The sequence below is a fragment of the Panthera uncia genome, assembly GCF_023721935.1.
Source record: "Panthera uncia isolate 11264 chromosome B3 unlocalized genomic scaffold, Puncia_PCG_1.0 HiC_scaffold_1, whole genome shotgun sequence".
NCBI classification, from domain to species: Eukaryota; Metazoa; Chordata; class Mammalia; order Carnivora; family Felidae; genus Panthera; species Panthera uncia.
Window position 1 is genome coordinate 113752513 of NW_026057582.1, and position 16271 is coordinate 113768783.

The 16271-nt window shown below is 55.6% G+C and overlaps 1 long non-coding RNA gene across 1 annotated transcript; it reads right to left on the minus strand.

Annotated features, from left to right (window-relative positions):
* Positions 1–13202: 13202 nt before the first annotated feature.
* LOC125909034 (uncharacterized) lies at positions 13203–14595 on the minus strand. Its single transcript, XR_007453527.1, has 2 exons — positions 14273–14595; positions 13203–13698 (listed from the first exon to the last, which is right to left on the minus strand). It is a non-coding gene; the product is annotated as an uncharacterized LOC125909034 (long non-coding RNA).
* Between the last annotated feature and the right edge of the window lie 1676 nt (positions 14596–16271).

The following is a 16271-nucleotide window of genomic DNA, read 5'->3' on the forward strand; positions in this document are numbered from 1 at the left end:
TGCCCTTTGGACAGTGAGGGGGGGAGCGTATGTCTGGAGGATGTCCAGGTTCCCTCCAGCTCCATAACTGTGTGACTCTGATCCCTGGCAGTGGTGAGTACCCAAGAGAGGAGCAGGGCAGAAGACGGAGGGGTCATCTGGCTGGGGATGGGGGTAGAAGGATTTTTCCTGGCGGGGGGGGGGGAGACATAGGAGGACAAGCAGACACAGTGTGTAGAAGGGAGGGTATTCTCGGGGGCGGTAAAGATGAGAGAAAAGACAGGCATGTGGGACCAAAATGTACAGGGCAGGAGCCTGGGGCAGGCTCAGAGGGCAGGAGCCTGGGCTGCAGGAGGCTGGCCAGTAACAGGACCAGATCGTGGGCCATTGGAGGGCACTCTGGCTTTGTCCTCAGCAAGGTGGGGCTAGATAAGGTGCATCATCTGCAGAATTCTTTGGACAGCGAGAGAAGGTTGGACAGAACGGGCAGAGCCTGCAGGCTGCAGTCAGCCTAGGAGGCGGCGAAGGGGCCAAGTGGACTTCTGGGAGAAGGGTCTGTATGCCGCATATGGTCTTGGGGGAGCCGCTAGTACGTCCCCACACTCAACAGCTTAGCCCTGCAGTGCCCGGCAGAGGAGGAGCCAGGAGGGGGCAGTGTTGCCCTACTCGTGAGTCCAGTCCTGCCCACCTGCCTGCCCCGCCCCATCCCTTCCAGCTTTGCAGCTTTGGGGCACATAGGTGCCAGCTCTCTGGCCTCTGTCTCCATCTCTGGGAAAGCTGGGGTCTCTGGGGCTGGCATTTGTCCTTCCTTAATTCTTCATATCCAGATCTCCCATCGGGAGTTGCCCTTGCCTCTGGGACCAGCCCCTCTCCCAGCATCCCTGGCCAGGAGGCAGAAGGGGATTTCACCCCTTTTCTGTAGCCTGGAGCCAATGGGGTGGGAGGCCAGAACTATGGGGGGAAAGGGGCCCAGGGAGGGAGGAGAGGAGGCAGAATACCCCCCAGGCCTGATGGCTCAGGCAGACGCATGTTCTTCCACAGCCGCTGCCCCAAGAACGGTGGGAGGCAGGAAGAGAGGGCCCCTCAGAACCAGTGTCGGGTGGCTCATCCTTTCGAGGGTGAGCAATATTCAGGTTTTAATTAAAATTGAAAATTGAACTGAAGAACTAACTTTGGGTAGAAAGGATCAGAGAACGTCTGTGGGATATTCAAACAACAGCAACAACACTGAGTATTTTTTAAAGGGGCTTGTAGGAAACCCCACCGGGATCATACCTGACGCAGGGCCCAGAAATTCCCTCCCCGCCACCCCGCTAGCCCCCAGGCCTGGGGTATTATGTCTGTCCTGTCCTCCCTGCTCCTCAACAAGGCTGGTCCGGGCAGGCTCGAGAGAGAACGAGGGAGCTTGGGGACCCATCTGTCTTGCAGCAGATTAGAAAGATGTCATTTTGCCGACAATGCCATTTATCACAGTGGCTGCAAAAATTAGTGATGCTTGGGCTGAAAGTACTGGATGGGGGTGGGGGCTGGCAGGTAGCAGTGGCTGATGCTCTCCTGTGTCACCAGGTCAGGGAAGCTACAGGCCAACCTTTGAATAGGGATTTTCTGATTTTGTGCCTATCCAATTCCAAGGCCCTCCACTGGAAAAACAAGAAAGCTGAGGCCCAGAGCCAAGGAAGTAGCGGCCATATGACAAGTTGATGGCCTGTCTCTAAATAAAGGTCTAGGCTCACTCTATGACTAGGGTCTGGGGTTCAGTGTGTGACCAGACCCAGGGCTCAGTGTGTGGCTAGGTTTGGGTCGGTCTGTGACTAGAGTCAGGGCTCAATCTAGGACAGACCCTCAGCCTGGCTCCAGCTGCCACCAGATATGGGTAGGGACTGGATATTAGCCCTAAAGCTAGAATTAACACTTGGTTTGTGGTCCCGAGGGAAGGAGAGGAGGCTAGAGGACTCAGAATGAGTCTTTGGGGGATGAAGATGTTTGGGAGAGAGATGGCCTTGGGAAGAAGGGGATGCGGCCTCCGGGGAAGATGAATGGGACTTCCTTTGTGCCTCAGCCCACAAAATGACAGGGTCATTTAGCTTGAGATCGACCTTTTGATAAAGCAATCCCCATCTCTTGGCTTTGCCTCCTCTGTGGTGCTGACTGGGTAGGTTACCTGCAAGAGGTTGGTGGGCATGGCCTTCCAGGCCTGGCTGAGTGCTGACCCCACCCCTTCTGAACAACTTGGTGGGGGCACACTTGACCTGGCAGAAATCCTTGTCTGAATTCTTTCTTTTTTCTTTGTTCTTTCTTTCTTTCTTTCTTTCTTTCTTTCTTTCTTTCTTTTTTGAGAGAGAGGGGGCGTAAGTGAGCAAGGGGAAGAGAGAGAGAATCCCACCAGGGGCAGAGAGAGAGAGAGAGAGAGAGACAGAGAGAGACAGAGAGAGACAGAAGCAGGGCTCACCCAAAGAGAGGCTTGTGTTCACGAACTGCGAGATCGTGACCTGAGCCAAAGTCTGATGCTTAACTGACTGAGCCACACAGGTGCCCCCCTGGTCTGAATGGTTGTAGGACTTAACCTGTGCCCTTAGATACTTGGGCCCTGGAGCCTGGCATGTGATGCATACAGACACGATCATTCATTTATTCGTCCAATAAACATTTGCTGAGCTCCTGCCCTATGCCAAGCTCTGGCTGCACCTGGGGGTACCAAGAGATGGTGAAGGCCCAGCCATGCCCAACAGGTGTTCGGAGAGCGGCTTGGGGGGAGGATGGAAGCAGCTTTCTCTAACCGTGAGCAGACAGTGGGGTGGGGGTGAGGGTCAGTGAATGGCACGCTGCTCTCCAGAGTTTCCTCCCTTCTCTCCCGGGGCAGGAGAGGCCTGACCTTCAGGGGGCATCCCCGCGGGGCGTGGTGGTAATAACACTGCAATCACATGATGCTCCTGCTCCTCAATACCGGCTGGGGCTGCTGGTCTCTGTCATTCTGTTGTGTCTGGAGAGACCCTGAGTGCTAGTTGTCACTCTCGCTCCCAGGAGCTGGGAGGATGGTGACCCTAGGCGGGGAGGAAGAGGGGCCCTGCCTGGGAGACACATTGACACATCATCCACAGGCACACAGGTCGGGGTTGTGCAGAAACACATGTCCCTTGCCCACCTACACACAGAGAAGGCACAGATTCTCCTTATAGAATGTGCTCACTTGTGCACACACACTTATGCGTGCACAGACACGACACCTTTCTCCTCGCACGTACAGCCCTGACACCAGACACAAACACAGGCTTTATGTTGCACTCACAGGGAGAGACAGACACGGGCACCACACCGTACCCGACACTCACCTTTTACTACATAGGCACACCCCCTCTCCAGGCGCCTCTTTATCTCACGTGCATGCATACATCTGCTCGGGCTCAGTTGTACCTCTCACTGCCCAGGAGAAGTAAAGTAAATGATGAGAGTGCTCCCTCCCTACCATGCACAGGTGCAGACGGGGTGGGGGGTGGGGCTGTGGGAGGGGAAATTGGGTCTCCACGCTCAGGAAGGGGTTGGGGCGTGAGCTGGGGGTCAGCCCTCCAGTCTGGGGTCCTGCCTCTGGATGGGGTGCATTTGGTTGGGAGCTCTCGTCCATGAAGACAAGCCAGATCCCTTCTCCCTGCCTTGAGCACTCAGAGATGCCCATTCCAGGGGCCACCCAAGGACAGGAGGACTGGCATAGGTGCTCCTGCCACCTGGCAGTCCTGTTCCTGGTCCTTGCTGGGGTGTGGATGGGGGAGCTTGTTGGAGAGCACGTGCCCCTGGAGTCCTGGTGCGGGTCAGAAGCCGCATCTCCAAGCTCACTGGAGGCAGAGAGTCTGCCCGGTCCTGTTCCTCCTGGCTTCTCTCCCTCTGTGTCCACGCTCTCCCATCTGGCTCTTCCCTAAGTCTTTCTGTCTCCCTCTGGCTTCCCTTTCTCTTCTCTCACTCTCCTTCTTGCTCTCCAAGTCCCTTGGCCCTGTTTATCCTCTAGAATAAAGACCGACATTTTCAATTACCCCCCAAATAACAGAGCAGTTCTCAGAGGCCCTGACAAGAGGAGGATGGTGTGGATGTGTGTGGCCTATGGGTAGATGTGGGCGTGGGGGTTGGGAGGTACCCATGGTCCCACTGTCCTTTGTTTGCTTTTTCTCTTCTGGAACCTTCATTTTTTCCTGGGAGAGGGGAAGCACGTCTCCCTTCAGGGGAGGAAGGGAGACAAAAGAGAGAAATAAAAACCTGTCATCGTTGTCTTGTAAACACAGCAGGTAGAGCAGAGCAGGGGCTCAGCAGGACCGAGGGAGACGCAGGGACAGAGAAAGAGGGGGCTGAGAGAGATGGGGAGAAAAGGTGAGCTGGGGTGAGCAGAAGCCGCTACCCCAGGGCCCGGGGCATGTGGGCACCAGGCAGGGCTGCTGAGGGTGGAGAAGAATGAAAAGATTGACCTGGGACAGTGGAAGGCACTCGGGGAGGGAGACCCTTAGACCCAGTGCCAGGCAGAAGGGGGCCTCCAGGCATCAGTTCTCCTCTGAACATCCCCCCTCCCCATGCTGGGCTCTGGGGACACCGAGGAGGGTAAGATAGACAGACACATGTCTGCTCTTGTGGGGTGTAATATGTAGCTGAAACAAAGCAGCTGGGCACTTGCCATGTGCCAGGCACTTACATAAGCCGAGAGTCACAGAGTGTGGGTAACCTGTCCAGTAATGCACGGCCACGGGGGAGAATTCCAGGATTCCAGCCCAATTCTGTCCCTTCACGCAGCCTCCACAGGAGGCTGGAGGCTGGGAGAGAGGTTTGGACACTTGGCTCTGCCGTGATTGCTGTGTGACCTAGAACAAGTCCTCCCCTCTCTGGACCTCAGTTTCCTCATCTGAAAAAGTGTAGAGAATGCTGGCTGCTCTGTGGGGCCGGGGGGGGGGGAGGATCACATGTCTGGATGTGGGTGGTTACCCAGCTCTGGTTCCCTGGAGGAACTGAGGGTGTAGGGGTGCAAAGAACTCCTGGTGCTGGGGTGGGACTGGCCAGCAGCGGCTGCAGCCTCTGCAGCAGGAAGGAGGCTGGACCCCGGCTTTACTCCCTGCTGCTACCCAGTGGCAAGATTTGGGTACTGCAGGGGATGGACTTGCATGAGGGTCAGAACAGGAGGATGCCTCTAGTGAGTGTTGTCTGGTTCTCTCTGGCCCGGTTTGCAGATGCCTAGAGAGGTGAGGAGCTCGGCTGCAGGTCATCCAGGGAGGAGGCTTGGGCTGGCATTGGCTTTTAGGGCAAGGTGCTTTCCCTTAGCCCTGTGGTGCTTGGAAAGCCCCAAAGTGGCCTTAGGGCGAGAGAGGTGGAGCTCTGAATCATCTGCCTGAAGCCTCCTCCTCCAGGGATCCTTTCAGGATTTCTTCTGGCAGGAAGCAGCCTCACTCCCATCTTTCAGGCCTATATACATCCTCTCTTTGTTCCTTATGCTCTACCTGCCCTAAACTGTACCCTCTCCTCCTAGCAAATCAGGTAGTGGGGCCCTTTAAGTCATTAGGGATGGTGAAGGGCCATCTCCATCACCTAGGGAGCACCTGCTAGGAGCCCAGCTCTGTCCTGGGACTTTTCCTGCATTGTATCACTTGAATCTCATGACGACCCAGAAGGTCAGGGTCACTTTTGAGCCCATTTTCCAGGTGAGGAAGCGCAGAGATGTTGTGACTCTCAGACACAAAGTGGTGGAGGAGGGAGTCTAACCCAAGTCCCATAGATTCTCCAGAGAGGAGTCCTTATTTGGAGATGAAAAGTATCCCCATGGGCACCACGGCAATCAGCTATGACCACACCTGGAAATGACTAGTCCAGGGTCTTGTGGCTCAGGTCTCAGCCGCACCACTGTGCTGCTGTGTGACTTTGGGCAAAGCCCATCCCTCTCTGGACCTCTGGCTCATCTGTGAAATGTGTGTGTGCTAGATTCCCTCAGAGATCCATTCTGGAATTTGGTATGTCCAGCCTTGGGCCCCGCGATGGCTCTGTTTTGAAGGGCGCCGCAAAAGGGTGAGTACATGGCAGGTGTGGGAAGGTAGAACTCTGACTGGGGAGCCAGGCCCTTCAGGTGCACATCCTCACTGGGTGTCAGTGTGTGGAACTGGGGGAATCATGGGAAGTGTGGGCTGTGAGAGCAGGACAGGGGTCCAGGTCTGGGCAGGTATGGGGTGATGGGCTGGCCCTTGGGCCTGGCAACCTTTCCCTCCGCTGTCTGCCACAGAGGGGAGTTTTTCTTGGCAGGAAACAGCCTCGTCAATCAGGGGCAATGGGGGGCTGACAGGCGGCCACTCCCCGCTGGCCGGGCTTGAGGCAGACTCATAAATCCCACGCCGGGCTGGGCTGTAAATTCCTGTGATTCATACCCGGCCTCTTGCCTCTTGGAGGACAGAGACATTTGGGGCTGTGGGACAGGCTGCTCTTCCCTGGGCAGGACAGGTGGAATACCTTAATCACTGGCCTGGGGTGTTCAGACAGCCTCCTCCCTAGGTTCCACAGGAGATGTGGCTACTGAGTCCCCAGGGCACCTCAGGCCCAGCCAGAGCCATCTCTGCTCAGACCCCCTCGACCTCTGCCTTTACCATGTGCCATTTCCCTGCCCTGGCCTAACTGGCCCGAACCGCCCCAGGGGCCACATGTGTGGACACTGCCTGTGTCATCCGAGATCTCGTGGGGGCCTGTGGGCCAGGAGGGACCATCCCACTTACCCCATAGCAACTTCTGCTGTTCCACATGACGGTCTGTCATAGTGACGATGAGGACAAGAGTGGAAACCAAGGAGCAGTCTGCGTATTTCTCATTCCAGGGGGCTTGAGGCCTTGAACCCACTGCCTCTCAGAGATGGAAGGTCTCAGGGACCCTCTGACCCGGGGCTGGAGTCACTCATCAGCTTCCACCAGGACCGTTGTCATACTCAGATGCCAGTCTTTACTCTCACTTAAGATTTTTCCTTAAACTGGCTCACTTTTAAAATTTAAATGTGTGTTTTAGCCTTGTCTGAAGCAATGTTTGTGAAATCAGGGGTCTGATGTGCTAGTTAAATACACACATATGCACACATATGTGAGAACATACACATGAAAATACATAGTTAAAATAGCAGATGCCCATTTCTCTGTACTATCAAAAATAGTCTTGTGTCTCACCAATGATGCATATGTCATTCTTTGAGAAAAGTGGCTCTAGTCCTCTTCTATTTTTCAGACAAGGACACCAAGGCCCAGAGAGGTATAGGAACTTGCCCAAGGTCACACGGTGCTGGGATTATCGTCTGGCCCACTTGACTCCCAGCCTAGTGCTCATTTTCCAGAAGTCTGCTCGTTGTTTGTGGAGGGAATGACTGGTCAGGGTGTGGAGGCCTTCCCCAGAAGGACATTTGAATTCCCGGAGGCCTTTTGGAGACACAGAGGAGTATGTTAAAAGGTGGGCTTCCTGGCAGCAGGCTGATGGGCAGGCAGGCAGGCATCCTGGGTCCCCTGGTGGGACGAGCTACTGGCTCCCCTCTCTTTTGGTCCTTCTTCTTGGTGCCCAGGGCTCCTGCAGTGTCTTCAGGTCCAGGGAGGAGGTGGAGAAGGGGTCCCAGGGGAGGGAGGGGAGCAGGGCTCCACAGCAGCCCTTCCCTGGGGAGCTGCTTACTGAGGCGATGATTAGTGGTACTGGCTCCCAGGCCCGGCAAGGACGGTGGCCTCATTAGCAGGTGCCTTCCCCTGCACCACCTCCACCTTCCTACCTCTGGGCTCCTGCCACCTGTACTGCCACTGCCACTGACTCCACCGTCATCACCCCAGAGACGCAGCACAAGGGCTCTTGCTGGAGACAGGGCCGCTGGCTCCCAGGGAGACAGGAAGGAGACGTGTGCAGGGCGGCCAGGGTGTAGGTACGCTGCACACACACACACACACACGCACACACACACACATTAGCACGTAGACACGCTCACCCACCAGCACACGATACTGTTAGATGTGCACATGCACACATGCACGCACAACACAGAGACGTATAGGTCTTTGTCCAAACAGATTTGTACGGTAATGCACATACCCAGACACACTGTACAAGCACACAGATTCGATAGACACATGTCCACAGGGAGGTGGACTTAAGTGCAAAGACATACAATGCACGCGTGCAGATGTCCGTAGGGAACGCAGACCCTCATCCATACCAGCAGACTCATGAAAGTATTCCCATAAACATCCTGACCGGCGTCTCCAGACCTGTGCGTGTGGACGAACCGGCAGACCAGACATGGAAACATGCAATAGCACGCGGCACGCCCCTGTGGGCACTGTGTGTACTTCTTCGTGTGCAGGGACCCCCACACGCACACGTACATGCTGCAGAGGGCAAGCGTTATGTTTTTCCTGGAATCTAACAAGGCCTGAGGTGCTGGGGCTGGTTAATTCCCTGGGGCAAGTGAGGAGACCGGAGCTGAGGACATATTTAATTAATTCTTATCGTTGGTGACAGAGAGAGGGAGGAAAAGAGGGAGAGAGGAATGGATGGATGGAGAGAGACAGAGGGAGAAAGGGGGAGAGAGGGGGAGAGAGGGAGGAGAAAGGGGCTAGCTGGAGAGGTTAAGGTGAAGGAGTAGGAGCAGGAGCAGGTTCAAGAAGCTCTCAAGGGCCAGGCATTAACCCTTTCAGTTCAGAGCAGGCCCAGGGACCCCATCACTCAGTCCCATCCCCAAAACCAGATGGGCCCTTCAAGGCCTGATGGTTGGACGTATGCAGAAATCTCCTTGCAGGGCCCGCTGCATGGCTCTGGGGATGAGGGGTTCACCCCATCTCTCGCTTCCACAGAGTGGAAATCTGCTCCCAGAAACTCCCTACCTCAGCCCCACCTGTGCTCTGTGGGTCCGTGGCTCAGGGGCCCTCCTTTCTCAAGGCCAGGCTTGGGGGAGACATGACCACCAAAGGAGGCCCGTCCTGGACACCAGGACAGCTCCTGCCATCCCACTCCTGATCTCGGCCCCATGACGAAGTCAGGGAGACAGGGGTGGACAAGGACAGGGACTCAGAGAGAAAGCATGTGAGGCAGGAAAGGGGGGATGGGGCATAGGAGTGAGACAAAGAGACACAGGCATCAGGGGTGAAAGAGACAGAGAAAGAGACCCGAGAGCCTGAGACTGAGCCCATGAGAGCCAGACAGGCCCAGAGACACAGAGGAATTTAGAGAATCTGAGACAGGATGAGGCAGACCATAAGACATACACAGAAGTATCTGGAGATTGGGATATCTGTGGGCTGGTCAGGAGGGGGTCACCCCCCTGGGGACATGGATGGAGGAATCCTGGCCTAAAGAGGATGTTGTGTGAGCCTGTCCCGGGCACCCAACCTCTCGGAGGCTTGGCTGCTGTTCTGTAAAGAAGGGGGTGGGGACTGACCCTGTCTCTGAGTTGGTCTTGAGGCTCCAAGGAGAGGCTGGCCTGGCCCTTCGTTCCCTCCACATCACCCTGGGGCTTGTGGGCCTGCAGATGGAGGCGGGGGCTCTGTAGAGGTTCTGGGTCCAGGCCCCACTCGGAAGCCCCCAAACTGGCAAAACAGGTGGAAGAGGAACGTCTCCGCGGGGCCGGTGCTGCAACCACGCGGTGCTGAGTGATGGAGCGTTTGCCCTGAATATTGAAAATGCATAAATATCCATTTTCAGGCACCAAGGCGGATATAAATACAGAGTGGGGGCGGTGTGCAGCCCTCAGCGGTAATTTACCAGCTCTGCTACTCCCCGTGGCACGGGCACTTACGTTTGGCCGTCAGGAGCCTTTCCGAGACGGCTTTATGACCGCCGGCTGCCACCTGGGTCCCTTCTCCTGGAGAAATGGCTCTTCGGGGATGGCTGTGGGGGTGAGGGTGGGGCAAGTCTGGTCATCCCTGGGCCTGCTCCATCCTAGGCCTCCAGGGCCTCTCCCACCTTCCCCTCTTCCAGCATCTTCTGACACAACAGGGAGGAAACACATTCGTGTCAGGCCTGGTGTGCACTCAGTCCTGTGAGCTTGGATAGAATCAATCAGAGGAGCTCCAACCCTGCCTGTGGCAGCTTCCGGACTGGGAAACAGAAGCCACCATAGGTCCTGCACTCAGGAACTCACACAAGGGGAAAGTGAGGCCCAGGGAGAAAAATCACATGACCAGTGGTGGCCACCGCATATCCTGCCCCAGCCTAGCACATCCGTAGCCCCCAGCCTAGGAGGTTAAGCAGCAGGGTCTTGGCATCTTAAGCAGGGGTTGGACAGGGGAGGCCATGGCCCTCAGTTGGGTGCCTCACTCCTCGCTGGCTTATCTGGACCCTTCTCTGTGGGCTGGCAAGTGGAGGCCCTGAGGGGCAACTCACTGTCTTTCCCAGAGCCGGTAGTCCCGAGGGGGATCTTCTCCTGTGAGCTGGGATGTAGGGCCCACGGCCATGTTCAGGGAGCCCACCTTCCTACAGCAGAGAAAGGCATGGGAGGGCACAGAGCGTTCTCTGTGCTGTGGTCCTTCTAGGGTCCCCGAGGCTTCCCCGCCCTAAGCTGGGCAGTCACCTGGGTTGCCTGGGAGCATGACTATGGGGGTCATGGGCACTGTAGCAACATCATGAACACGCGAGGCATTGTGGCGCAGGGCCTGGACACAGAACAGGGGTGGCAGTGGAGCCAGGTGGGACTGGATGGCTGGGTGGGGTGTCTGTGGAGGGAGGGCTGTGGCTGAGGCTGGGGCTGCAGAACCGTCCCTTCTGTCCTTGTCTGCTCCTCATCTCCACGGTGGCACTGTGTCTACATCCTGGCCGCTCCAGACACACGCTCTTGGCTTCTGCCTCAGTCGTGAACTGACGACGTCGTGTGGAAGGTCTCAGGTCAAGTTACTTAGTGAGAGTGTCTGGCCTGAGTCGTTTCCCGCCATGCCAGAGGTCAGCGAATGTCCTCTGGGGTCAGACATTTAGGCCTACTCCCGGGTGATTCTCAGAGGGAGCCATCGGGCCCGAAGTGGGCAGTCTTCTTACTGTGAATCGGGAGTGGGGGCAAACTAGTGGCTGAGCTGGGATCGGCCGCTTCTTTCCCCTCTTAAGAGGCCACGCTCACCCTCCACCCTCTCCAGGCCCCAGCAATGCTGACCGTATGCCAAGCATCATGCTGGGTTTATGGGGCAAACAGATGAACAGGACTCTCAGGGGCTTAGAGCCTCACGTGGGAGACAGTGTGTGCACAAATAGCCTCATAGAGGGATACAAGGAAGTCGGGTGCACAGAGGTGGGTGAATTTAGCTCTGACTAAGGCATGGGGGAATGCTTAATGGAGGGGGTGATATTTGATCTGAACCACAGTAGGATTTTAGCATGTGGTTCTGGGGTTGCTGGAAGCATCCTATCTGTATGGACATAGATAGTACAGCATATTGGCTCTGTGTGCGGGTGGGGGCAGCTAACTACTAACCAGCCTAACTAGGTCAGAAAGAGAGCCCAGAGCAATGGGAATAACCCAAAAGTGGGCAGGGCCAGCTCTTGGAGGGCCTGTGTGTCTGGCTAAGGGTGTGGCTGTTGTCCGGGTGTGGGTCCCCAGGAGAGCAGGAAGTCCTAGAGGGAGGTGAGCGGTGGGGGTGGGAGTACCTGCCTGTGTGGCAGATAGGGGCCCAGGGGTCAGGACAGTCGCCATCCAGTCCTCCCTCTGGGCACCCAGGGCCTTCAGAGCTCCCAGCATTTAGAACTGGGCGGACACACAGCCCTCTCCAACCCAATGCCCCTGGCTGCAGCCTGATGTCAGGGCTAAAATTAGCTTTGTGGCTGCGCGGGCAACAGAGAAACAGTCATGGGGATCGCCCCTGCCTTTCCTCCTAGAGGTAGGGACAAGGGCTGCTGGGGGTCAGTGGACACAGGCTGGACCAGAGCGATGTTGGGGTTCACTGCAGAAGCAAGAACTTGGATCATCCTCTTAACTGGGCTCTGGGAACAGGAGTCTTGGGGGGCAGTAGCAGGCAGGGCCCTGCCTTTCTCTCCTGGCCACCCTTTGGCTACTATCAGCTGCCTGGGGGGTGGGGTGGCCAGGCTCTGAACTCCTGGGTCCCACAGGGCATGGATCAGGACAGCAGCCCCTCCCCACTCACTTCTCTGTCTCTGCTTGCCCAGCTGCTTCTCTCCCGCGGTTGCCATGGGAACCACAGGTGGCTTAAGTTTGCCTGAGCCTGGCTCCCTTATGAGATGGGTAGTGGGGCAGGGCATACGGAGGGAAGCCTCAGTCTGGGCTCTGTCCATTTAGCCCCTCTTTTGGTTTCGTCCTTACTGCCTCCTTCCCCTGCATTCCCCACAGCCTTTCAGCCACCGAGTCCTGACCATTTAGCCCTGGGACTTGTCCACTCTGGAGCACTTTCCCTACCTCTGGCCAGGTCCCTCTCCTCTGGTCTGGTGTCTGAGCAATGAGCGCTTACCTTTTAGTCCCCCAGGTCCCTCCTGGCTTAACACTCTGCCCTCAAGACAAAGCCATGCTCTTGACTAGTGCCTTCTGGTCCCAGCTTCCCCTTTGCCACTCTTCCTACCCCCCATGCTTATGCTACAGCCACCCTGGGATGTTGGGTCTGAGGAATGGGTAAGAGTGTGGTGAGCCACACTTCCAGAACCACATTCTATGGAGTGGTAGTATCTTTTGCAGAGTTAATGGGTGTGCATTAAAAGTGAGTTCCATGTGGAAATATTTTGAGAAGCACTGCATATGCCTCACCTCCTGGAAATTCACGAGGCACTTTGTTACTTGTTAAAGGCTTGGGCAACTCCTGCAATAAAGAAGTCTGTTTTGCTGTGTTGAACCCAGAGATTCTGAGTGTTAGCCCATAAATAAGGAACGTCTACCAACAGCTCTTGGAACTAGTTTCCCTGGACGAGCATTTGAAAAATGCTGGTTGGGCCTTAAAGGATGGCGCCCTGCCCTTTGGGATCCGGGGTCCTGAGGCTGCTCCCCTCTGGAATGGAGGGGCCTCCCATGCTGGCACCTCTTGGAATGGAGCAGACTGCGCGCTGGAAAGCTGGGTCCATGCTTAGCACCACTCCCATCTCCTGGCCAGTGAGTGGATCAGGCAGGGTTCCTGGATACGTTCCATTTAAACTACACAACATTCTTTTAAAAACTTGACCTAGTTGCCAACATTTAAAACCTGGGAGATTCCACAACAGATTTTGAATCTTAACGTTCTCTTAAAGAACTAGAAGACCTATCAACACAGTGTGTTTATAACCCTCTGCGGAAGTGAAGAATGGCATGAACCGTTTATTACGTGCACAGCAGTGCATCTCTCTCCTGGCACTGCTGAACCCCTCAGAAAACATTAGAGTCTCTGCCCCCATCGAGGGGAGTGTGGGGCTCTTCTCAATGAGTTCCTCTTCCCTGGGGTGGGGTAAACTACCTCCCTCCCGGGCGGGTCCTTCTGCAAAGGGCTGGGGCAAGTGGGCTCCCGCTCCTCTGTTCCTCCGGAATGTACCTCACACCTCATGAAGTAACTGATACATCATGCGAATCAAGCCAACAAATCCGTCCACCCTCTGCCCCCAGGCTCCCTTGCCGTGAGGGGTGCCAGAGTGGCTGGGGGGACAGCAGGGCTGCAGAACAGTGGGGGGAAGGCCTGCCTGCAGCCTCCTCTCATGTCACTCGCCTATGGGCTCCGTCGTTGAGGAGACGTGAGGCAGCTGCTCAGGTCACTCTGGTAATCAGAGCGTGCTGAGTGCGAGAATCACTCCCTGCAAGAGCTAAAAGCCGAGAACAGTGAGGGACCGAGCATGAGCGCGCTGGCACTTCTGAGACAGCTCGCGGCTGTGGAGAGCCTGCTAAAAATAGCCCGCTCCCAGCTGAGGCCGGAACCCTGGAAAATCCTGCTCTGGAGGGGCGGCTGGGGCAACCCCTCCCGTGTCCCTGTGTCCCTGCCGCCCTGCTGGTGGGGTGGGGCTGGCGAGGCTGGCAAGGGCCCGCCTGCTGGGAGCCTCTTCCCCTGCTCTGGGAAGACTGTGAGGAGACAGAGCTGTGACTTGATGGCCCCTGTCTGACGGTAGAGGTGGGAGGCCCAGACCTGTCTCCCCAACTCGACTCTCACGCTGTTAGGGTAAGTGAGGAATTCCCCTCTCTGAGACCAGGCACCAGGACAGGCTTCTGTCCTGGATGGGCTAGGGGCGATCAGTAAGGAGCTCCCCTGCCCAGCTGGGTGTTCACGTTCCACAGCCCCACTGAGACCCCTCATCAGGCTACTGACTCCAGCCGTCTCCTGCTTTGCCTGAACATGGCCTGTTCTTGGCCCCCTGCTTCTCAGCCTATTCAAACCCTCCCTACCTGAGGACTTCTCATGAATGTCTTCCCTCCTCCAGAAAGCCCCTCTGACCCTTTTGCTCAAGCCCCTCCTCCAGGCTCATTCCTCTCCCCCTGCCATCCAGTGTCCTGGGCTTCCCTTCCCACTCGTGCAGCTCCAGATGCCGGGGCACCTTGAGCAAGCCCCTGTCTCTCTCTGGGCCTCTGAGAAATCAAGGTCTAGAGCAGGCTGTGAGGCCCAGCTGGCTGGAGCCAATCATATACCTTATTGTGATGTCTGTAAGTGTCACCAGACCCCACATGAAGTCCTAGATGGGGAGGAGATTATGAGATGTGGGCATGACCACTAGTCTAGGCCCCTGTCAAATGACTGGCCATCCATTCTCCACTCACATGCTTCCTGGGGAGGGGCCCTCACTATCTCCTGAGGCAGCCTCTTCCCCTGTCTCCTCTGCAGGGTCCTGCCTCTGTCACAAGTTCCTTGGGGGGAGGGCTCTGGCACAGAGGAGGCCTCAGAGGACAATCCATGAAGCGGGGACCAAACCATGCTAGGGCAGGACTGCAGGGGATGGGGAAATGGAAGTTAGAGGTCCTGGGTCCCACCCAATGTTGCCAACTTGATGCATTTCCTCAGCCTCAGATGGAGCTGAGGGGGGAGGCAGAGGAGAGGCCAGGGGGACAGTAGGGTTTAGTACTGAGGAAGGTGGGTTCTCGTCCCTGTTGGGGGTTGGCCAGTCTGGACCAGCCTCTGCAGTGGTGCTGGGGTGCTGATGGGTGGGAAGGCTTCCCCCCTCCTTCCAAGCTTGTTCCTGAGATGTCCCTGACACAAAATCACCTTCCTTGCTGTGGGCAGCGATGACAGTGAGGGACCAGGATTTCCCACTGTTACTGAAGTGAGGGGCATGAGAAGGGCTGTGAGCACAGAGGTCCACACATCCAGGCTGGCTGGCGGTTCAGTATTGGACCAGAGTGGGTCTAGGTTAGTGGTCGACATTCTGGAGAAGCAAATCTCACTAACTGAGCAAGCTTCAGCAACAAGCTTAACCTCCTTGTGCCTCACTCAGTCCCTACATCTGTAAAATGGGGATGACAATTGTTAAAAAGAAAACCAGAGACCCCAAATGGCTTCATGCAGGTTAAGGCCCTAAGTCAGTAAACCAAGACTTAATGCCTAACCTATCTGTAGTTTCAACCCCCCAGGAATGCAACCTATAACCAGTCAACATTTCTGGTCAGCATTAGGAAATTTACTGATAGACCCTTTTGTTCCCCTTAGGAGGGCAACCTTGCCTAAAACAATGGATTCTTTGCTAATATTTTCCTTTTTTCTGCTCCATGTCTAGCTTTTCAGTCACCCTTTGGAGCTCCCCTCTACCAGCTAGATGGGATGCAGACTGATTCATGAATCAATGAATAAAGCCAATTAGATCTCTAAAATTTACTGTTGAATTTTTATTATTTGGCACAATAGAATGTGTCTCATAGGGTTGTTGTGAAGATTTAGTGAATGTGTGTGTGTGTGTGTGTGTGTGTGTGTGTGTACATATCTCAGAGCCTGAGATATAGTGTTACACAAATGTTAATTATTATTACCAGGTCGCAGTCTCTTTTGAGAATTTGATAAAACTTATAGACCCCTTTTCAGAAGAGACCTGTACCTGCGACTCTGCACAATTTCTAGGCTTATGAACTCCCTAAAGTTCACGTGTATAAGAACATGACTGAATCTAACATGACTTCCCTTTTTTTTTAATTGAAACTTTTATGGTCAAAGTAACGTAGGCAAATAGTTGTAAACGTCCAAAGAGAAATGGCTGTCCTCTGTCTCACGGCCCACCTCTGAGCCCGGTCTCCTCCAGAGGCCACAACCCCAGGCAGCCACTCCCCCTGATACCTCTCCCTTTGCCCCCTGCAATGTTGGGAGCAGGGTGGCAGGCCTGTTCCTATTTCACCCCCAGGGACCGAGGAGATGGGCTTTGTCCCTCTGGCTCATGCCAAGTTCTTGATTCCACCTTCTGAGTGG